This window comes from Lithobates pipiens, unplaced genomic scaffold (assembly GCF_037356315.1).
Source record: "Lithobates pipiens isolate NorthernLeopardFrog02 unplaced genomic scaffold, aLitPip1_a1.2 Scaffold_8, whole genome shotgun sequence".
NCBI classification, from domain to species: Eukaryota; Metazoa; Chordata; class Amphibia; order Anura; family Ranidae; genus Lithobates; species Lithobates pipiens.
In genome coordinates, this window is record NW_027507903.1 from 568,924,053 (window position 1) to 568,946,578 (window position 22,526).

The 22,526-nt window shown below is 45.9% G+C and overlaps 6 non-coding genes across 6 annotated transcripts; 1 reads left to right on the forward strand and 5 right to left on the reverse strand.

Moving 5' to 3' along the window:
• Nucleotides 1–12,043: 12,043 nt before the first annotated feature.
• Nucleotides 12,044–12,115, forward strand: TRNAE-UUC (transfer RNA glutamic acid (anticodon UUC)). Its single transcript has one exon. It is a non-coding gene; the product is annotated as a tRNA-Glu (tRNA).
• An 848-nt stretch (nucleotides 12,116–12,963) lies between these two features.
• Nucleotides 12,964–13,036, reverse strand: TRNAM-CAU (transfer RNA methionine (anticodon CAU)). Its single transcript has one exon. It is a non-coding gene; the product is annotated as a tRNA-Met (tRNA).
• A 3,334-nt stretch (nucleotides 13,037–16,370) lies between these two features.
• TRNAM-CAU (transfer RNA methionine (anticodon CAU)) lies at nucleotides 16,371–16,443 on the reverse strand. Its single transcript has one exon. It is a non-coding gene; the product is annotated as a tRNA-Met (tRNA).
• A 2,219-nt stretch (nucleotides 16,444–18,662) lies between these two features.
• TRNAM-CAU (transfer RNA methionine (anticodon CAU)) lies at nucleotides 18,663–18,735 on the reverse strand. The gene has a single exon. It is a non-coding gene; the product is annotated as a tRNA-Met (tRNA).
• A 2,219-nt stretch (nucleotides 18,736–20,954) lies between these two features.
• Nucleotides 20,955–21,027, reverse strand: TRNAM-CAU (transfer RNA methionine (anticodon CAU)). The gene has a single exon. It is a non-coding gene; the product is annotated as a tRNA-Met (tRNA).
• A 1,040-nt stretch (nucleotides 21,028–22,067) lies between these two features.
• Nucleotides 22,068–22,140, reverse strand: TRNAM-CAU (transfer RNA methionine (anticodon CAU)). The gene has a single exon. It is a non-coding gene; the product is annotated as a tRNA-Met (tRNA).
• Between the last annotated feature and the right edge of the window lie 386 nt (nucleotides 22,141–22,526).

The following is a 22,526-nucleotide window of genomic DNA, read 5'->3' on the forward strand; positions in this document are numbered from 1 at the left end:
CACATCACCTACCTTGGTATTAAAATTGGAAAATTGCCTTCCTCCCTTTACCACCTTAACTACCCCCCCTGATCACAAAAATTTCTCAGGAAATGGTGAACTGGATGGATCTGCCTCTCTCGCTCCTGGGAAGATGCCACCTTCTAAAAATGGTTAGTTTTGCCAGGCTACTGTACCCACTCCAGACCATCCCTCTGCTCCTTCTCCACAAGGACATCAAGACTCTGGAATCAGTTTTTTCTTCCTTTTTGTGGCAGGGCAAACGCCCACGTATAGCCCTAGAAAAGTTGCATCTTCCCAGACACGAGGGGGGTATTAGCTTACCTAACTTAAGATTGTATAATTTGTCATGTTTGTTACGCACTGGTTTGGATTGGATATCCCAATCCTCCAGATACTCCAACTACTCTATGGAAGCCGCCATGGTCTCTCCACTTTCGTTGACAGCTCTCCTCCACTGCCGGTGGAAATCGGTACCACCACTGCTCCAACACAATCTCCTACTCCGGGACACTGCCATAGCCTGGAGAGAAACCAGGAAGTGCCTCAAGCTTCCCCCTTTTGTTTCCAGACACCTCCCGATACAGGGGAACCCTACTTTCTCCCCTGGCCTTCTCCACAAGCCATTCCACCTCTGGAAAGAGAAGGGCATCATCAGCTTTGCTACACTTTGTGACCTGGACTCTGGCCGCCCTCTGCCTTTGGTCTCCTAGCAGAAAGGTTTTCCCTCCCTCCAGCCCATGCCTTTCATTATAGGCAATGTATCAGCTACTTAAAAGACATCTGCAGAGAGGAACGTAAACGCTTCACCTTAACTTTCTTGGACCGTCTGCTCAGGGATGATACCTACAAAATATTAGACATCTACAAACCCTTGCTCCAGCGATACTCCTCCCCACTGACATCTTCATCTGTCGCCAACTGGAAGAAAGACTTTCCTGACCCGGATTTAGTGGAAAAAATTCTGCAAGGTCTCAACAAAGTCTACCGCCTAACTCCCAACGAACTTTGGAGAGAATCGCAACTGAAAATTGCCCATAGGGCATACCTTCCCTTCCTTCCATCTGCCACTGATCAGGACACCACCAAGTGCCCCCACTGTCTTCTCAACAGGCCCTCGCTGGCTCACCGCTTCTGGTCCTGCTCCTATATTTCATCTTTTTGGGACCGGATACTCGCCTACATCTTCAAAGTAACCTTATTGAAATTGCCAAAGGACCCCCTCCTCCTCATCTTTGGTTATTGGGACCCTCTCTTACTTCCGTGGTCTCCCACCAGTGGCCTCGTGCCCCCCAACTGCACGCCTTGCAAACCTTCCCACAAAGACTGGGCTCTACTCTGCTTGCTACTAGCCAGGAAATCTATTCTAAAATGCTGGACTTCTTCTCTGCCCCCCTCCGTCGATCAGACGCAGAAAGACCTCCTTTCACTCCTCTACAAGGACCGATGCAACGCAAATTTTCGGGACGAAAAAGCGAAGTCTCGCTTCTATGCGCTGTGGCTTCCCTTCATATCGACCACTCTCTCCCCGGTGGACATTACCAATTTGGAACAATACACTTTTTTCTACTATGGCGCTCCTTCATCCGTTCGGGGGGTCAGATCCCCCCCCCCTAATGTCTAATCTGCTCTCTACAACCCACTACCCCCAGGAAATACCCTACGGAACTCCCCGCCCCTGGGACTAGACACGAGAACCCATGGCTCCTTGCTCTCTCCCCCTCCTTCACCTCCCCCGCTTGCCTTTTCCTGTATGTGTCCCTCCCTCCCCTCCCCCCCCCCCTTTTTCTCTTTTTTCTTTACTTAATCTTGGGAAATGTAATTTTCTTGGTTAACTTTATATTGCTATCGCAACAAACTCTTGCCTCAGGATCCATCCAGTTACTGTCAGTTTGCTGCTCTGTTTTTTTACTTGAGTCATTACTTGCTATTTAGTTCTTTTGATACAATATGTGATGTACGATTAATATGTTGCAGCCTTACTCTGTTCTCAATTCTCTTCGCGCACCTCATCTGTGATGATGGTCCTACTGTACTGCACTTACCTTTGTTGCATATGTAATGTTATGTCTGTTTCATTTCTCAATAAATACTCTTTAAAAAAAAAAAAAAGCTGTTTTTCCATTGTAACCTCCAATCATTCCCTTGTTGTCAAAGTACCAAGGGTCAAAGCCAGGGATGCAGACAAGACAGGTCAAGCCGGGTCAGGACAGGAAATGAAATACTATCAGGAACACAGGAACTCACAGGGCAAGCTGAAGTTCATCCAGCAACTAATGGCTCATGCACGCGCTTTGGCGTACGTATATGCGCACTGGCACATGAATTTTCACACATGAATAATATCAGGATCACAGGAACTCACAGGGGAAGCTGAAGATCATCCAGCAACTAATGGCTTATGCTGCTAGCTTTAAATAGGCCACTGGGCACCGGAAATTGTCACGCATTGTGTGCGCTTTGGCGTACGCACATGCGTACTAGCACATGAAGTTTCTCGGCCGTTCTCGCTCTTCTGCACATTTGCATTGGCAAATATCTATGTGCCAATCTTCTGCAAACCATTCTCTGACAGAGACATCATCTTTTTTTTCCACACCTTTGAAAAAGCCCTTTTGAATTCCTCTGTGCTTTGTTCTTTCTGTGTGATGAAACTAAGGGAAGCATGTCACATAGATGGAAAATGCCTCTGTTGTTCCAGGATGAGTAGACATTGTATCTTGCAAGGTCTGTTGGATGCAGAGCTAAAGATTTTAGCTGGGTGGAATATGGTGGAAGGCAAAAGAGCACTGAAAGCTTGATCTTCCGGTCAATTTTCCATCCATATGGTTTCCTACAAGACCTAAGGGATGAAGAGTAGTGTTTTTCATAGATTAAGGACCCCAAGGCTCACAAAATAGTTAGAGAGTAGTGCCCCGTGTGAGGATCGAACTCACGACCTTCAGATTATGAGACTGATGCGCTACCTGCTGCGCTAACGAGGCCAATTAGTGAAAGTGATATGTGTGTCATAGCTGGCCACCATACTTGGAAGCTGATGGCGGTGGCACATCTTTTTTTCCCTTTGGTTTTCTCTATTTTTCTCAAAACAAGGCAGCTAGTTTTCCCATATGGTCTAGCGGTTAGGATTCCTGGTTTTCACCCAGGCGGCCTGGGTTCGACTCCCGGTATGGGAAATGCAAGTCCTTTTAACGACCCGCACACTCCTAGTGCTGAAACCTCCAAGCTGTTTTTCCATTGTAACCTCCAATCATTCCCTTGTTGTCAAAGTACCAAGGGTCAAAGCCAGGGATGCAGACAAGACAGGTCAAGCCGGGTCAGGACAGGAAATGAAATACTATCAGGAACACAGGAACTCACAGGGCAAGCTGAAGTTCATCCAGCAACTAATGGCTCATGCACGCGCTTTGGCGTACGTATATGCGCACTGGCACATGAATTTTCACACATGAATAATATCAGGATCACAGGAACTCACAGGGGAAGCTGAAGATCATCCAGCAACTAATGGCTTATGCTGCTAGCTTTAAATAGGCCACTGGGCACCAGAAATTGTCACGCATTGTGTGCGCTTTGGCGTACGCACATGCGTACTAGCACATGAAGTTTCTCGGCCGTTCTCGCTCTTCTGCACATTTGCATTGGCAAATATCTATGTGCCAATCTTCTGCAAACCATTCTCTGACAGAGACATCATCTTTTTTTTCCACACCTTTGAAAAAGCCCTTTTGAATTCCTCGGTGCTTTGTTCTTTCTGTGTGATGAAACTAAGGGAAGCAGGTCACATAGATGGAAAATGCCTCTGTTGTTCCAGGATGAGTAGACATTGTATCTTGCAAGGTCTGTTGGATGCAGAGCTAAAGATTTTAGCTGGGTGGAATATGGTGGAAGGCAAAAGAGCACTGAAAGCTTGATCTTCCGGTCAATTTTCCATCCATATGGTTTCCTACAAGACCTAAGGGATGAAGAGTAGTGTTTTTCATAGATTAAGGACCCCAAGGCTCACAAAATGGTTAGAGAGTAGTGCCCCGTGTGAGGATCGAACTCACGACCTTCAGATTATGAAACTGACGCGCTAACGAGGCCAATTAGTGAAAGTGATATGTGTGTCATGGGGGCGTGGCTCGGCGGCGTTCCGAGATGGCGGCGTAGTCCTGGAGCTCCTGTCCTCGAGGCCCAGCACACTGTAACCACGGCGGGGAAAAAACGCCAAAAGCACAGCGGTAAGCAGGGGCCACCACAGGGGATGTCGGCGGCTAGATCCCGCTCCCCTCCGGAGCAGCATACCCAGCCAAACAGGCAGATCCCGGACCTCTTCCGCGCGAGGCCTAGAGGCGGCTCGCAAGCCGCGGCCTCGAGTAGATCGCGCTCCCACAGCAGGAGCCCGCTACGCGCGAGGGCAGATCCTGAAGCCCGGGAACCGCAAATGCTGACAATTGAAGACCTAAGGAATGTAGCTGCCGACATCAAGGGCACACTATCCGCTGCCATTGCGGATCTAAGGGAGGACATCCACTCCATGTCTGTCAGGGTGGAAGAAATTGAATCGGTCCAGGCCCGCCATGATGCCTCCCTGTGCCATGTTCAGCAGATTACTGAGTCCCACGCTATCCATCTAAGGGATATCAACAGGCACATGGAGGATCTGGACAATAGGGGGAGACGTCGGAACCTTAGGGTGAGAGGTCTCCCCGAATCTGTCGAACCTGACCGCCTTACTCAAGCTGTCACCCACATTTTCAATGATTTGCTGGAAAGACCCCTAGAGACTCCAGTGGCTTTTGAGCGCATTCACCGAGCACTTCGTCCGAGGGGTAGAGATGCAGACCCCCCGAGAGACGCAGTATGTTGTCTGATAGACTTTCAGCTTAAAGAAGAGATTCTCCGCAAAGCCCGTGAGAGAAATCAGCTCATGTACAGGGGAGCCTCCATTAAAATTTTTCAGGACCTCTCCGGTATCACATTGCAACGCAGAAGGGAGCTAAGGCCCCTTCTGGAGGTTCTCCGGCGTAGAGAAATTCAGTTCCGTTGGAAGTTCCCTTTTGGCCTGTCAGCCTCTCACCAGGGCCGTAGCGCAACCCTTAAGGTACCAGAGGATTTAGACCATTTCTGTGCAGCCCTGGATATTCCTGTTGTGGAACTTCCTGATTGGTACAGCGATTTCAAGCTCCCTTCTTTAATGAGAGTTTCTTCCATGGAAGGTCTGGAGGTAGCTGGTAATTTCCACCTTGGACGTCGGCGCAGAGACTTCCAACAGCCTCCCCCTCCTCGTTCGCCACGGAGGGTCTCGGACGCCCCACGGAATGGTAGTCCCACCGATTCTCCTGTTCACCGAAGGCCTAGACATAATTGATCAGGTACTTGGCGTGTTCTTACCCACATAACATGTTCTATTTGACCTGAGATTGTTCATCGATTTCTCTGAAACCATATGTTCCGCCTCAGAAGAAACTTACTTACCACTTGGCCACGTTGGTCTAGGCGGGTCTGGAGACCCCACGTTTGGTTTATCTCAACCCCATTCAGTTACCCTCTCCTTTTATGATAGACTTGGTTTCCTCATATAGGCTGGCATCTACCAACGCAAACCTCTGGTCCCTCGTCAAGCTGACTCTATGCCCATATGTCAATGTGACTTCCACAGACACTTTTGCAGAGGTCCCCCCCTCCATAGCACAGATTGACTGCTGTAGAAACCACTTAACACAAAGACTCTCTATTAGAGGGAGAAGAAGGGGAATTCTGTGCTCCCTAGATGCCACAGCTCTTTCCCTCCTCCACTATGTTATTCTCTTCTTGCTCACCTCTCCTGTCTCCTTTGCCTATACCCTCTCCTCATCGTGTCTTTTAAACCTCTGCCTACTTTTTCCTCCTCTTTCAACCTCTTGCTTGTTTCCTCTGTCTTTGGTTGATGGTTCTTGGCAGCTTGAGCCGTAACCAAACTGTTATATTATACACCATTGGCTTTGTTTTCTATTGCAGCCCAGCTCACAATGAAGACTTTGATCGCTAGATAGCACTCGGGGGGAAGGAATCTGGCTCAGTATGCCTGCGGGTGAGTCCCCCCCCTGTTCGGAGGTTTCCCAAATTGTGGAGAACATTTCCCAGGTATTTTATCTTCTATGCTACACATGTGGGCCCAAGCCCGTGTTTCACCTGACACATCAGGCAATTTGGTTTCATAGGTTCCAATAAGGGTTATGAGATAGACAACCTGCACAGATTCCTTCCCCTCACATTTGTTGGTTTCGTTCTTCTTCCATTTTGCCCTGTGGTGTGGGTACTAGAACATTGGTTCCAACGTTATGGTTTCATTACTCTGTTTTGTGTTTTTTTTTTTTTTTTTCTTTTTTTTTTTTTTTTATGCAAATAGTATCTTTCTTGTTGATAAACTCATTGGTACCGACAAAGTGATTGTTTGCTCAATTTAAAATCTTGCCATACCCTAGTGATGTCTTAATATATGTTATTTAAGCTGTTATGCCCAGTACCATGACTTTGCATTACCCTTCCTCTGATTATCCCTTCTGTGTGATAGTCTTACTCAACCAGGTAACAGGTGACTGCGCTCCTGAATTAGGCCGTTCCAGGTGAAGGGTGCAAACTCTGAATCCCAGGCATTTGGTACACCTTAGGAATTTTTACCTTCCACTAGATGACACCCTTCCACGTTCTACCCTAAGCACACCGTTTGTTTATGTGCGTTCTTATGGACACACATGCCCTATAATATCTAGTTTAACCTAGGGTGGGCTACTCCTCCCCTCTAGCTGTTGCTTCTAATAAAGTAGTCTTCCTTCTAATTCTTCTGTAGGGGATGCACATGATAGGGTGATAGAGTTGCTTGTGGCCCCTCCTCCCCCATCTTGACTTTCCATCTGTTATATATGTCACCCCGCCTCCCATATATCACTACCGGCCTTATTAGGACCCAGAGCTCGTCTCCCCTCGAGTTACCCCGTCCGCCACCCCCACACAACGGACGCTGGTAGTCCCTGTTGACCACGCCGAATTTGGACTCTTTGAGAAGGTTGACAAGCTCAACCTACTCTTCGGCTTGATCCTTATCTCCCCTCTCCCCATTCCGTAGAGACCCATCTATCCAGGCCAACACCCTTCCCCCCCCCCTTCCTCTCTTTTCCACCTCTCCTTTTTTTTTTTTTTTTTTTATTTATTTATTTTTTTTTTTTTTTTATTTTTTTTTTTGTTTGTGTGTGTCTTTGCTTGGTTATTTGTTGTTGTCTATCCTCTTCTCAGTTCCCCTACTGACAATGCCTGCTCCCACTCCACGTCAACAGTGCAATAGACTAAAACTAGTTTCTCTGAATGTGAAAGGGCTTAATGTCCCGGAGAAACGCACTCAGGTGCTCTCCCTTATGCGATCTTTGCAGGCAGACGTCGTCTTCCTGCAAGAAACTCATTTTTGCTCTAAGTCGATCCCGAAATTATTCAGTCCTAGATTCCCCATTTGCTACCATGCCACTTCCCCCACCTCGAAATGCAAGGGGGTATCCATTCTCCTTGCTAAGGATTCCCCCATTCAAATAACAGACACACTAGCTGATGAACAAGGTAGATTCATCTTCATCAAGGGTACATTTAGAAATAGGAACATTACACTTGCTAATCTTTACAGTCCTAATTCTGCACAAGTGTCTTTCTTCCGTGAGACGATAAACAGACTATCCGATTTTCAAACAGGCCTTTTGATCCTAGGCGGGGATTTTAATGTTCCACTTGATCCTCTCATTGATACGTCTTCCGGCACCTCCTGCATCCCTTTCAGAGCAATTAAGCAAATTAAGAAATGTTTTCAAGAGGCGCTCCTTCATGACACTTGGCGCTTACTCTTCCCAAAAGAAAAAGATTTTACGTTTTTCTCTATTCCCCATAATAGATATTCGCGCCTAGATTACATTATGGTTTCTCAACAAGATCTCCATCTTCTAACGAGAGCTACCATAGAACCCATGACAATCTCGGACCATCATCCTGTCACCACAACTCTCTCATTTCCCGACAAGCTGACTCGCTCTAATATATGGCGACTAGACGCAAGCATTCTGACGGATAAGATTAGGGAGATGGAAATTAGAGATTGCTTAAGACATTTCTTTCACGAGAATGATACACCCGACACGTCTTCCCAACTGCAATGGGAGGCCCACAAATGCGTAGTGAGGGGAAAAATGATTGCTATTACTGCCGCAATGCGTAAAGAGAAGCAAGCTAGAATGACAGCTCTATTGGCCAAACTTAGAAAATTAGAGGCGCAACACAAACGTTCCCTTGCCCTAGAGACTCTGGCTGAATTGACAGAAACCCGTACTTGCATCCAGGAAGAGCTAAATCGCCACACCAAAAAGAAATACATCTTAACCCAGAAGCTCTTTTATGAATCGGGCAATAAACCAGGCCACCTACTAGCGCAAGCTTTGCGGGCACAAAGGGTCAAGAACACAGTACACCAAATCCGATCTCCAATGGGTGATATACATGAATCAAACCCCGCAATTGCGCGTGAATTCGAAAAATATTACGCGTCCCTTTATAACTTACACGGGCATTCCTCACATACTCAAGATACACAACAGAGGCAGCAAAACTTTAAAAAATACCTAGAAAATTTACCAGTAGGAAAAATCTCGAAAGACACTTCGGAGGCCCTAGAAGCCCCGATTTCCCCCACAGAATGGGTAAAGGCAGTGAAACAATTGAAGCCAGGTAAAAGTCCTGGGCCGGACGGTCTGACGGCAGCTTACTATAAAATTTTCATGGAAACTCTCCAGACCCCTTTTTTAAAGGCATTCAATACCCCCCATCTCTCTAGATCTCTCTCGAAAGGGCTTCTTGAAGCACATATTACGGTCATACCTAAGCCGGACAAAGATACTACTAACGTGAGCAGTTATAGACCCATATCCCTCCTAAATGTGGACATCAAGATTTTTTCTAAAATTTTAGCTAACAGGCTCCTTCCACTTCTTCCCTCGTTAATTTCCACTGACCAAGTGGGTTTTGTCCCTGGCCGTGAGGCGAGGGACAATACAATTAAGGCTATTAACCTACACCATTTAATTACTAAATCAGGGCAGAAAGCCATGTTTCTTTCCTTGGATGCGGAGAAGGCGTTTGACAGAGTTGCATGGGACTACATGGAAGCGGTGCTATTAAACTTGGGTTTGGGTCCCCACATGCTCAATCTGATCATGTCCCTGTACTCAGTCCCAACTGCTAGGGTCAGGGTCAATAATACTCTGTCAGACGCCTTCTCCATCCTGAACGGCACGAGACAGGGCTGCCCTCTTTCCCCAATTTTATACATATTGACATTGGAGCCCCTCTTACAAAAAATTAGACTCAATCCAGATATTAAAGGAGTACGATCCCCTTATAGAGAATTTAAATATGCTGCTTTTGCAGACGATATTCTTCTTTTCATCTCTGAACCCGTGACATCCATACCAGTGGTCCTCAAAGAATTCGAGTACTTTCAGTCGATAGCTAATCTTAAAATCAACTACAATAAGTCTTATGCTTTGAACATCTCTCTACATAAAAAGACGAAAGACCAATGCGAACTTAACTTCCCCTTTCACTGGAAAAGTGACTGTATCCCTTATCTGGGAATTAATCTCCCATCAGACCTGTCTGAATTATATACTAAAAACCACCTACCCCTACTGTGTAAATTAACAGACGACCTTGTCAGATGGAATAGACCCACGTTTTCATGGTTCGGCAGGGCCGCCATTCTAAAGATGAATGTGCTACCTAGATTGCTATATGTGCTTCAAGCTATCCCTATACAACTGCCTAGCTCCTTTTTTAAGTCCTATAGGAATATATGCACCAAATTCTTGTGGGGGGGAAAAAACTCAAGAATCAACTTCAGACATCTCACCTATCCGAAACATTTAGGGGGGATCAGCCTCCCCGATATTTACAATTACTATAGGGCGATCCATTTAACTAGAATAGCGGATTGGAATCTTCATAGTCAATACAAGGACTGGATCCCATTGGAAGCTTCCTTTTCCAATCTCTCTCTAGCCACTATTCCGTGGCTAGAGCAGAGCCACATCCCGCCGGAACTATACCAACATCCACTAATAGGCCCTACCCTATTGTGCTTTAAGCAAATTTGCTCCCAAACAAAGCTATCGTCGGTGACAGGCCCCCTTACGCCACTCAGGCTCAACCCTAACTTTCCCCCGGGGATGTCTTCCCAATTCCTCGCAGACAGCTGGTCGAAAAATTTTGTTCAGGCCTTTCACTTCTTCGACGCGGGTAAACTACGTACGACCCAAGACATTGCGACTCAAATGGATAAAGTGCCCATACCCCCCTGGTCTTATTTGCTGGTTGTACACTTCCTGAAATCGATAGACAAAGATTCGGTTTGCTCTAGACCTCTCACCACATTTGAAAAACTATGCACTCAAAACACCCCACAGCGGCACCTTATCGCCATTACACACAACCTCCTATTCGAAGATATACGTCCCAGTTCGAGTAAGCCCTGCCGGAAATGGGAAGAGGATCTTTCTATAACGGTGACGGATGATCAATGGGAACACATATTTAAGCATATACACTCAGGTTCACTCAATGTGAACACGCAAGAAAACGGGTTCAAGATTCAGGTTCGGTGGTATCGCACGCCCGCTCTCATTAAAAATTTTTACCCTTCGGCTTCTGACACCTGCTGGAGATGCCGGAATGACATTGGAACATTTCTGCACATTTGGTGGGAGTGTCCGTTGATTCAGGCTTTCTGGAAAGATATTTGTCAAATTACTTCCCAGGTGACGACATACCAGATAGACGCAACTCCAGCCCAATGTTTGCTTCACCTAACACCTCTAGCACATCGCACATACCATAAATCACTGGCAATGTTTATGCTTAATGCTGCGAAACAATGCATTCCCATACTATGGGGTTCTCCTAGGGTTCCCACACTGAAAGACTGGTTTTCTAGGATCAACAAAATTGCCGATATGGAAGAACTGATTCACATCTCCAGAGATACAACTCAAAAATTTAACATGATCTGGTCCTGCTGGAAACATTTCACTTCCACCCCAAGATACACTGAAGTTATGGCACCAACAAGAATATAATTAGGTTCCATTTCTTGGTTTATTTCACGAACATATTAAAGCAGCCTCTGAGTTGGGGGAAGTGGCAGAAATGATGGTGTAGCAGAAAGCGACATTCTTCTCCACACTTTAAGGTTGTACCATCCTACTCTTATATGTTTGCCCCTGAGTGCGTGCAGGCTTCCCCCCTCCCCCCCCCCTTTTTTTTTTTTTTTTTTTTTCTTTTTCTCTCTCTCTCTCCCCTTTCTCTCTTTCCTTCTCTCCCCTCTTCTACCTCCAATCCTTTGCCTACCCCCTCCCTTCACCTATCCCATACTTAGTCATTCCTGAGAATATGGAAACGTGCATCTCACCGTGTAAAATACGGAAACCGGATACATTTCTATATTAAGTACGTCTGAAGAACTCTAAGGTGATAGCTTATCAGGAGTAGTTTAGGTAGTGTACTCTATACCATGATACTATTTACTCTTTACCTGTCACCATTAGACCGGGCTTCTTTGAAAGTTGTCTGGGGAAGATATTCCAACTACGTAAAGAGATTAGACTTACCCCTCCCCGAGTACCACACACGATCTGGCTACACCGCACTTACTAAGTAATTGAGGTCTGTTCTTTTTTTTTTTTTTCTTCTCTTCTCGATTGTGCATGTAAGTGTTCATTTGTTAACTTTGATAACTGTTCATGTTATTTGTTGCTTTACGGCCTCTAGATATGTGTTTCCGTAAGATATGATGGAATGTCCTGTACTTTCTTGTATGCCTATGTTACTTCCCTTGTTTCCCCCAATAAAATGTTTTAAAAAAAAAAAAAAAAAAAAAAAAAAAAAAAAGATATGTGTGTCATAGCTGGCCACCATACTTGGAAGCTGATGGCGGTGGCACATCTTTTTTTCCCTTTGGTTTTCTCTATTTTTCTCAAAACAAGGCAGCTAGTTTTCCCATATGGTCTAGCGGTTAGGATTCCTGGTTTTCACCCAGGCGGCCCGGGTTCGACTCCCGGTATGGGAAATGCAAGTCCTTTTAACGACCCGCACACTCCTAGTGCTGAAACCTCAAAGCTGTTTTTCCATTGTAACCTCCAATCATTCCCTTGTTGTCAAAGTACCAAGGGTCAAAGCCAGGGATGCAGACAAGACAGGTCAAGCCGGGTCAGGACAGGAAATGAAATACTATCAGGAACACAGGAACTCACAGGGCAAGCTGAAGTTCATCCAGCAACTAATGGCTCATGCACGCGCTTTGGCGTACGTATATGCGCACTGGCACATGAATTTTCACACATGAATAATATCAGGATCACAGGAATTCACAGGGGAAGCTGAAGATCATCCAGCAACTAATGGCTTATGCTGCTAGCTTTAAATAGGCCACTGGGCACCAGAAATTGTCACGCATTGTGTGCGCTATGGCGTACGCACATGCGAACTAGCACATGAAGTTTCTCGGCCGTTCTCGCTCTTCTGCACATTTGCATTGGCAAATATCTATGTGCTAATCTTCTGCAAACCATTCTCTGACAGGGACATCATCTTTTTTTTCCACACCTTTGAAAAAGCCCTTTTGAATTCCTCGGTGCTTTGTTCTTTCTGTGTGATGAAACTAAGGGAAGCATGTCACATAGATGGAAAATGCCTCTGTTGTTCCAGGATGAGTAGACATTGTATCTTGCAAGGTCTGTTGGATGCAGAGCTAAAGATTTTAGCTGGGTGGAATATGGTGGAAGGCAAAAGAGCACTGAAAGCTTGATCTTCCGGTCAATTTTCCATCCATATGGTTTCCTACAAGACCTAAGGGATGAAGAGTAGTGTTTTTCATAGATTAAGGACCCCAAGGCTCACAAAATGGTTAGAGAGTAGTGCCCCGTGTGAGGATCGAACTCACGACCTTCAGATTATGAGACTGACGCGCTACCTGCTGCGCTAACGAGGCCAATTAGTGAAAGTGATATGTGTGTCATAGCTGGCCACCATACTTGGAAGCTGATGGCGGTGGCACATCTTTTTTTCCCTTTGGTTTTTCTCTATTTTTCTCAAAACAAGGCAGCTAGTTTTCCCATATGGTCTAGCGGTTAGGATTCCTGGTTTTCACCCAGGCGGCCCGGGTTCAACTCCCGGTATGGGAAATGCAAGTCCTTTTAACGACCCGCACACTCCTAGTGCTGAATCCTCAAAGCTGTTTTTCCATTGTAACCTCCAATCATTCCCTTGTTGTCAAAGTACCAAGGGTCAAAGCCAGGGATGCAGACAAGACAGGTCAAGCCGGGTCAGGACAGGAAATGAAATACTATCAGGAACACAGGAACTCACAGGGCAAGCTGAAGTTCATCCAGCAACTAATGGCTCATGCACGCGCTTTGGCGTACGTATATGCGCACTGGCACATGAATTTTCACACATGAATAATATCAGGATCACAGGAACTCACAGGGGAAGCTGAAGATCATCCAGCAACTAATGGCTTATGCTGCTAGCTTTAAATAGGCCACTGGGCACCAGAAATTGTCACGCATTGTGTGCGCTTTGGCGTACGCACATGCGTACTAGCACATGAAGTTTCTCGGCCGTTCTCGCTCTTCTGCACATTTGCATTGGCAAATATCTATGTGCCAATCTTCTGCAAACCATTCTCTGACAGAGACATCATCTTTTTTTTCCACACCTTTGAAAAAGCCCTTTTGAATTCCTCTGTGCTTTGTTCTTTCTGTGTGATGAAACTAAGGGAAGCATGTCACATAGATGGAAAATGCCTCTGTTGTTCCAGGATGAGTAGACATTGTATCTTGCAAGGTCTGTTGGATGCAGAGCTAAAGATTTTAGCTGGGTGGAATATGGTGGAAGGCAAAAGAGCACTGAAAGCTTGATCTTCCGGTCAATTTTCCATCCATATGGTTTCCTACAAGACCTAAGGGATGAAGAGTAGTGTTTTTCATAGATTAAGGACCCCAAGGCTCACAAAATGGTTAGAAAGTAGTGCCCCGTGTGAGGATCGAACTCACGACCTTCAGATTATGAGACTGATGCGCTACCTGCTGCGCTAACGAGGCCAATTAGTGAAAGTGATATGTGTGTCATAGCTGGCCACCATACTTGGAAGCTGATGGCGGTGGCACATCTTTTTTTCCCTTTGGTTTTCTCTATTTTTCTCAAATCAATGCAGCTAGTTTTCCCATATGGTCTAGTGGTTAGGATTCCTGGTTTTCACCCCGGCGGCCCGGGTTCGACTCCCGGTATGGGAAATGCAAGTCCTTTTAACGACCCGCACACTCCTAGTGCTGAAACCTCCAAGCTGTTTTTCCATTGTAACCTCCAATCATTCCCTTGTTGTCAAAGTACCAAGGGTCAAAGCCAGGGATGCAGACAAGACAGGTCAAGCCGGGTCAGGACAGGAAATGAAATACTATCAGGAACAGAGGAACTCACAGGGCAAGCTGAAGTTCATCCAGCAACTAATGGCTCATGCACGCGCTTTGGCGTACGTATATGCGCACTGGCACATGAATTTTCACACATGAATAATATCAGGATCACAGGAACTCACAGGGGAAGCTGAAGATCATCCAGCAACTAATGGCTTATGCTGCTAGCTTTAAATAGGCCACTGGGCACCAGAAATTGTCACGCATTGTGTGCGCTTTGGCGTACGCACATGCGTACTAGCACATGAAGTTTCTCGGCCGTTCTCGCTCTTCTGCACATTTGCATTGGCAAATATCTATGTGCCAATCTTCTGCAAACCATTCTCTGACAGAGACATCATCTTTTTTTTCCACACCTTTGAAAAAGCCCTTTTGAATTCCTCGGTGCTTTGTTCTTTCTGTGTGATGAAACTAAGGGAAGCATGTCACATAGATGGAAAATGCCTCTGTTGTTCAAGGATGAGTAGACATTGTATCTTGCAAGGTCTGTTGGATGCAGAGCTAAAGATTTTAGCTGGGTGGAATATGGTGGAAGGCAAAAGAGCACTGAAAGCTTGATCTTCCGGTCAATGTTCCATCCATATGGTTTCCTACAAGACCTAAGGGATGAAGAGTAGTGTTTTTCATAGATTAAGGACCCCAAGGCTCACAAAATGGTTAGAGAGTAGTGCCCCGTGTGAGGATCGAACTCACGACCTTTAGATTATGAGACTGACGCTCTACCTGCTGCGCTAACGAGGCCAATTAGTGAAAGTGATATGTGTGTCATAGCTGGCCACCATACTTGGAAGCTGATGGCGGTGGCACATCTTTTTTTCCCTTTGGTTATCTCTATTTTTCTCAAACTAGGGCAGCTAGTTTTCCCATATGGTCTAGCGGTTAGGATTCCTGGTTTTCACACAGGCGGCCCGGGTTCGACTCCCGGTATGGGAAATGCAAGTCCTTTTAACGACCCGCACACTCCTAGTGCTGAAACCTCAAAGCTGTTTTTCCATTGTAACCTCCAATCATTCCCTTGTTGTCAAAGTACCAAGGGTCAAAGCCAGGGATGCAGACAAGATAGGTCAAGGCGGATCAGGAACTTGTTGTCAAAGTTCCAAGGGTCAAAGCCAGGGATGCAGACAAGACAGGTCAAGCCGGGTCAGGACAGGAAATCAAATACTATCAGGAACACAGGAACTCACAGGGCAAGCTGAAGTTCATCCAGCAACTAATGGCTCATGCACGCGCTTTGGTGTACGTATATGCGCACTGGCACATGAATTTTCACACATGAATAATATCAGGATCACAGGAATTCACAGGGGAAGCTGAAGATCATCCAGCAACTAATGGCTTATGCTGCTAGCTTTAAATAGGCCACTGGGCACCAGAAATTGTCACGCATTGTGTGCGCTATGGCGTACGCACATGCGAACTAGCACATGAAGTTTCTCGGCCGTTCTCGCTCTTCTGCACATTTGCATTGGCAAATATCTATGTGCTAATCTTCTGCAAACCATTCTCTGACAGGGACATCATCTTTTTTTTCCACACCTTTGAAAAAGCCCTTTTGAATTCCTCGGTGCTTTGTTCTTTCTGTGTGATGAAACTAAGGGAAGCATGTCACATAGATGGAAAATGCCTCTGTTGTTCCAGGATGAGTAGACATTGTATCTTGCAAGGTCTGTTGGATGCAGAGCTAAAGATTTTAGCTGGGTGGAATATGGTGGAAGGCAAAAGAGCACTGAAAGCTTGATCTTCCGGTCAATTTTCCATCCATATGGTTTCCTACAAGACCTAAGGGATGAAGAGTAGTGTTTTTCATAGATTAAGGACCCCAAGGCTCACAAAATGGTTAGAGAGTAGTGCCCCGTGTGAGGATCGAACTCACGACCTTCAGATTATGAGACTGACGCGCTACCTGCTGCGCTAACGAGGCCAATTAGTGAAAGTGATATGTGTGTCATAGCTGGCCACCATACTTGGAAGCTGATGGCGGTGGCACATCTTTTTTTCCCTTTGGTTTTCTTTATTTTTCTCAAAACAAGGCAGCTAGTTTTCCCATATGGTCTATCGGTTAGGATTCCTGGTTTTCACCCAGGCGGCCTGGGTTCCACTCCCGGTATGGGAAATGCAAGTCCTTTTAACGACCCGCACACTCCTAGTGCTGAAACCTCAAAGCTGTTTTTCCATTGTAACCTCCAATCATTCCCTTGTTGTCAAAGTACCAAGGGTCAAAGCCAGGGATGCAGACAAGATAGGTCAAGGCGGATCAGGAACTTGTTGTCAAAGTTCCAAGGGTCAAAGCCAGGGATGCAGACAAGACAGGTCAAGCCGGGTCAGGACAGGAAATCAAATACTATCAGGAACACAGGAACTCACAGGGCAAGCTGAAGTTCATCCAGCAACTAATGGCTCATGCACGCGCTTTGGTGTACGTATATGCGCACTGGCACATGAATTTTCACACATGAATAATATCAGGATCACAGGAATTCACAGGGGAAGCTGAAGATCATCCAGCAACTAATGGCTTATGCTGCTAGCTTTAAATAGGCCACTGGGCACCAGAAATTGTCACGCATTGTGTGCGCTATGGCGTACGCACATGCGAACTAGCACATGAAGTTTCTCGGCCGTTCTCGCTCTTCTGCACATTTGCATTGGCAAATATCTATGTGCTAATCTTCTGCAAACCATTCTCTGACAGGGACATCATCTTTTTTTTCCACACCTTTGAAAAAGCCCTTTTGAATTCCTCGGTGCTTTGTTCTTTCTGTGTGATGAAACTAAGGGAAGCATGTCACATAGATGGAAAATGCCTCTGTTGTTCCAGGATGAGTAGACATTGTATCTTGCAAGGTCTGTTGGATGCAGAGCTAAAGATTTTAGCTGGGTGGAATATGGTGGAAGGCAAAAGAGCACTGAAAGCTTGATCTTCCGGTCAATGTTCCATCCATATGGTTTCCTACAAGACCTAAGGGATGAAGAGTAGTGTTTATCATAGATTAAGGACCCCAAGGCTTACAAAATGGTTAGAGAGTAGTGCCCCGTGTGAGGATCGAACTCACGACCTTCAGATTATGAGGCTGACGCGCTACCTGCTGCGCTAACGAGGACACTCAGAGAAAGTGATATGTGTGTCATAGCTGGCCACCATACTTGGAAGCTCATGGCGGTGGCACATCTTTTTTTCCCTTTGGTTTTCTCTATTTTTCTCAAAACAAGGCAGGTAGTTTTCCCATATGGTCAGCGGGTAGGACTCCTGGTTTTCACCCAGGCGGCCTGGGTTCGACTCCCGGTATGGGAAATGCAAGTCCTTTTAACGACCCGCACACTCCTAGTGCTGAAACCTCAAAGCTGTTTTTCCATTGTAACCTCCAATCATTCCCTTGTTGTCAAAGTACCAAGGGTCAAAGCCAGGGATGCAGACAAGACAGGTCAAGCAGGGTCAGGACAGGAAATGAAATACTATCAGGAACACAGGAACTCACAGGGCAAGCTGAAGTTCATCCAGCAACTAATGGCTCATGCACGCGCTTTGGCGTACGTATATGCGCACTGGCACATGAATTTTCACACATGAATAATATCAGGATCACATGAACTCACAGGGGAAGCTGAAGATCATCCAGCAACTAATGGCTTATGCTGCTAGCTTTAAATAGGCCACTGGGCACCAGAAATTGTCACGCATTGTGTGCGCTTTGGCGTACGCACATGCGTACTAGCACATGAAGTTTCTCGGCCGTTCTCGCTCTTCTGCACATTTGCATTGGCAAATATCTATGTGCCAATCTTCTGCAAACCATTCTCTGACAGAGACATCATCTTTTTTTTCCACACCTTTGAAAAGGCCCTTTTGAATTCCTCGGTGCTTTGTTCTTTCTGTGTGATGAAACTAAGGGAAGCATGTCACATAGATGGAAAATGCCTCTGTTGTTCCAGGATGAGTAGACATTGTATCTTGCAAGGTCTGTTGGATGCAGAGCTAAAGATTTTAGCTGGGTGGAATATGGTGGAAGGCAAAAGAGCACTGAAAGCTTGATCTTCCGGTCAATTTTCCATCCATATGGTTTCCTACAAGATCTAAGGGATGAAGAGTAGTGTTTTTCATAGATTAAGGACCCCAAGGCTCACAAAATGGTTAGAGAGTAGTGCCCCGTGTGAGGATCGAACTCACGACCTTCAGATTATGAGACTGACGCGCTACCTGCTGCGCTAACGAGGCCAATTAGTGAAAGTGATATGTGTGTCATAGCTGGCCACCATACTTGGAAGCTGATGGCGGTGGCACATCTTTTTTTCCCTTTGGTTTTCTTTATTTTTCTCAAAACAAGGCAGCTAGTTTTCCCATATGGTCTATCGGTTAGGATTCCTGGTTTTCACCCAGGCGGCCTGGGTTCCACTCCCGGTATGGGAAATGCAAGTCCTTTTAACGACCCGCACACTCCTAGTGCTGAAACCTCAAAGCTGTTTTTCCATTGTAACCTCCAATCATTCCCTTGTTGTCAAAGTACCAAGGGTCAAAGCCAGGGATGCAGACAAGATAGGTCAAGGCGGATCAGGAACTTGTTGTCAAAGTTCCAAGGGTCAAAGCCAGGGATGCAGACAAGACAGGTCAAGCCGGGTCAGGACAGGAAATCAAATACTATCAGGAACACAGGAACTCACAGGGCAAGCTGAAGTTCATCCAGCAACTAATGGCTCATGCACGCGCTTTGGTGTACGTATATGCGCACTGGCACATGAATTTTCACACATGAATAATATCAGGATCACAGGAATTCACAGGGGAAGCTGAAGATCATCCAGCAACTAATGGCTTATGCTGCTAGCTTTAAATAGGCCACTGGGCACCAGAAATTGTCACGCATTGTGTGCGCTATGGCGTACGCACATGCGAACTAGCACATGAAGTTTCTCGGCCGTTCTCGCTCTTCTGCACATTTGCATTGGCAAATATCTATGTGCTAATCTTCTGCAAACCATTCTCTGACAGGGACATCATCTTTTTTTTCCACACCTTTGAAAAAGCCCTTTTGAATTCCTCGGTGCTTTGTTCTTTCTGTGTGATGAAACTAAGGGAAGCATGTCACATAGATGGAAAATGCCTCTGTTGTTCCAGGATGAGTAGACATTGTATCTTGCAAGGTCTGTTGGATGCAGAGCTAAAGATTTTAGCTGGGTGGAATATGGTGGAAGGCAAAAGAGCACTGAAAGCTTGATCTTCCGGTCAATGTTCCATCCATATGGTTTCCTACAAGACCTAAGGGATGAAGAGTAGTGTTTATCATAGATTAAGGACCCCAAGGCTTACAAAATGGTTAGAGAGTAGTGCCCCGTGTGAGGATCGAACTCACGACCTTCAGATTATGAGGCTGACGCGCTACCTGCTGCGCTAACGAGGACACTCAGAGAAAGTGATATGTGTGTCATAGCTGGCCACCATACTTGGAAGCTCATGGCGGTGGCACATCTTTTTTTCCCTTTGGTTTTCTCTATTTTTCTCAAAACAAGGCAGGTAGTTTTCCCATATGGTCAGCGGGTAGGACTCCTGGTTTTCACCCAGGCGGCCTGGGTTCGACTCCCGGTATGGGAAATGCAAGTCCTTTTAACGACCCGCACACTCCTAGTGCTGAAACCTCAAAGCTGTTTTTCCATTGTAACCTCCAATCATTCCCTTGTTGTCAAAGTACCAAGGGTCAAAGCCAGGGATGCAGACAAGACAGGTCAAGCAGGGTCAGGACAGGAAATGAAATACTATCAGGAACACAGGAACTCACAGGGCAAGCTGAAGTTCATCCAGCAACTAATGGCTCATGCACGCGCTTTGGCGTACGTATATGCGCACTGGCACATGAATTTTCACACATGAATAATATCAGGATCACATGAACTCACAGGGGAAGCTGAAGATCATCCAGCAACTAATGGCTTATGCTGCTAGCTTTAAATAGGCCACTGGGCACCAGAAATTGTCACGCATTGTGTGCGCTTTGGCGTACGCACATGCGTACTAGCACATGAAGTTTCTCGGCCGTTCTCGCTCTTCTGCACATTTGCATTGGCAAATATCTATGTGCCAATCTTCTGCAAACCATTCTCTGACAGAGACATCATCTTTTTTTTCCACACCTTTGAAAAGGCCCTTTTGAATTCCTCGGTGCTTTGTTCTTTCTGTGTGATGAAACTAAGGGAAGCATGTCACATAGATGGAAAATGCCTCTGTTGTTCCAGGATGAGTAGACATTGTATCTTGCAAGGTCTGTTGGATGCAGAGCTAAAGATTTTAGCTGGGTGGAATATGGTGGAAGGCAAAAGAGCACTGAAAGCTTGATCTTCCGGTCAATTTTCCATCCATATGGTTTCCTACAAGATCTAAGGGATGAAGAGTAGTGTTTTTCATAGATTAAGGACCCCAAGGCTCACAAAATGGTTAGAGGGTAGTGCCCCGTGTGAGGATCGAACTCACGACCTTCAGATTATGAGACTGACGCGCTACCTGCTGCGCTAACGAGGCCAATTAGTGAAAGTGATATGTGTGTCATAGCTGGCCACCATACTTGGAAGCTGATGGCGGTGGCACATCTTTTTTTCCCTTTGGTTTTCTCTATTTTTCTCAAATCAAGGCAGCTAGTTTTCCCATATGGTCTAGCATTTAGGATTCCTGGTTTTCACCCAGGCGGCCCGGGTTCCACTCCCGGTATGGGAAATGCAAGTCCTTTTAACGACCCGCACACTCCTAGTGCTGAAACCTCAAAGCTGTTTTTCCATTGTAACCTCCAATCATTCCCTTGTTGTCAAAGTACCAAGGGTCAAAGCCAGGGATGCAGACAAGACAGGTCAAGCCGGGTCAGGACAGGAAATGAAATACTATCAGGAACACAGGAACTCACAGGGCAAGCTGAAGTTCATCCAGCAACTAATGGCTCATGCACGCGCTTTGGCGTACGTATATGCGCACTGGCACATGAATTTTCACACATGAATAATATCAGGATCACAGGAACTCACAGTGGAAGCTGAAGATCATCCAGCAACAAATGGCTTATGCTGCTAGCTTTAAATAGGCTACTGGGCACCAGAAATTGTCACGCATTGTGTACGCTTTGGCGTACGCACATGCGTACTAGCACATGAAGTTTCTCGGCCGTTCTCGCTCTTCTGCACATTTGCATTGGCAAATATCTATGTGCCAATCTTCTGCAAACCATTCTCTGACAGAGACATCATCTTTTTTTTCCACACCTTTGAAAAAGCCCTTTTGAATTCCTCTGTGCTTTGTTCTTTCTGTGTGATGAAACTAAGGGAAGCATGTCACATAGATGGAAAATGCCTCTGTTGTTCCAGGATGAGTAGACATTGTATCTTGCAAGGTCTGTTGGATGCAGAGCTAAAGATTTTAGCTGGGTGGAATATGGTGGAAGGCAAAAGAGCACTGAAAGCTTGATCTTCCGGTCAATGTTCCATCCATATGGTTTCCTACAAGACCTAAGGGATGAAGAGTAGTGTTTTTCATAGATTAAGGACCCCAAGGCTCACAAAATGGTTAGAGAGTAGTGCCCCGTGTGAGGATCGAACTCACGACCTTCAGATTATGAGACTGACGCGCTACCTGCTGCGCTAACGAGGCCAATTAGTGAAAGTGATATGTGTGTCATAGCTGGCCACCATACTTGGAAGCTGATGGCGGTGGCACATCTTTTTTTCCCTTTGGTTTTCTCTATTTTTCTCAAAACAAGGCAGCTAGTTTTCCCATATGGTCTAGCGTTTAGGATTCCTGGTTTTCACCCAGGCGCCCCGGGTTCGACTCCCGGTATGGGAAATGCAAGTCCTTTTAACGACCCGCACACTCCTAGTGCTGAAACCTCAAAGCTGTTTTTCCATTGTAACCTCCAATCATTCCCTTGTTGTCAAAGTACCAAGGGTCAAAGCCAGGGATGCAGACAAGACAGGTCAAGCCCAGTCAGGACAGGAAATGAAATACTATCAGGAACACAGGAACTCACAGGGCAAGCT